The sequence below is a fragment of the Mesitornis unicolor genome, unplaced genomic scaffold, assembly GCF_000695765.1.
Source record: "Mesitornis unicolor isolate BGI_N332 unplaced genomic scaffold, ASM69576v1 scaffold8120, whole genome shotgun sequence".
NCBI lineage: Eukaryota > Metazoa > Chordata > Aves > Mesitornithiformes > Mesitornithidae > Mesitornis > Mesitornis unicolor.
The window spans coordinates 9,719-10,612 of NW_010160214.1; the positions used below are offsets into that span (position 1 = coordinate 9,719).

Consider the following 894-nt stretch of genomic DNA (forward strand, 5'->3'; position numbering starts at 1 on the left):
CTGGTGTTTAGGGTAGAAAGGCAGCTGGTCCCCTTGGCCGCAGGCGTTGCGCAGGGAGCGGGACGCTGGCTGGGCCCCCAGCGCTGGATGCTTTGTGCTCGCCGATGACGGGATGTTTGGCGCCGGCCCTCTGCTCTTGGCAGGGGTGATGCGATTTGGGATGGCCTGTGATGTGGGGCTGGGGCCAGGCCGGCTCTGCGCTGACTGTGGGAGCAGTGGGGCTGTGGGCCATGCTGCTATGACTGCTCTGGGGGAGCCCAGCCTCCATGGAGCTGTGGTTTTGCTGGGGAGCCTCCAGCACTGCCCCGACTTTGATGCCCTAGCCCAAAGTGGCCAGGAGTGGAATTTGGGCACAAGGTGACACCGTTTCCAGCCACCATCTGGACTGTGCCGAGTGGGGACAACCCAAGGCAGGACCAAAGCCTGCACGGGTTGGGCTCAGAGCACTGGTGCAGCCCTGGGCGAGGTCCCCTCTCCACACTCCCCGAGCTGAGCAGACCCCCATGCTGCCGCTCCCTCAGTGCCTTTGATGTCCCCCCTTGTTCCCAATCCCCGGCATCTCCCCTATGGCACGGGGAGGCCACGCTGCGCTGCAGGCACGTCTCCATCCGGCAGCCTGCCCTCTCTCCGGGCAGAGGCGGCCGCGTCCTCACGTTTCTCTGGGAAAGTCACACTTGTACGATCAGATTTTCCGCCATATGATCGTGTGTTTTAAGTGGAAACAGCTGAGGAAGGGCTGGGAGAAAGCCGGAGCTGCAGCTCCCTTTTCTGCTCTGGGCTGGATGTTCCCTCACCCCATTTCGGCAGCCCAGCACCACCGAGAAGGCTCTCAGCCCGCCTGTGGCATGGGGAGAGGTGCAGATGCAGCCTCATGAAGCTGGGGTTTCGGCATTC

General features: G+C 63.3%; 1 protein-coding gene across 3 annotated transcripts in view; it reads left to right on the forward strand.

The window, feature by feature from the left end:
- The window catches only part of EPHB3 (EPH receptor B3), a 12,697-nt gene that overhangs the window by 1,850 nt on the left and 9,953 nt on the right, over positions 1-894 (forward strand). The window lies entirely within an intron of this gene.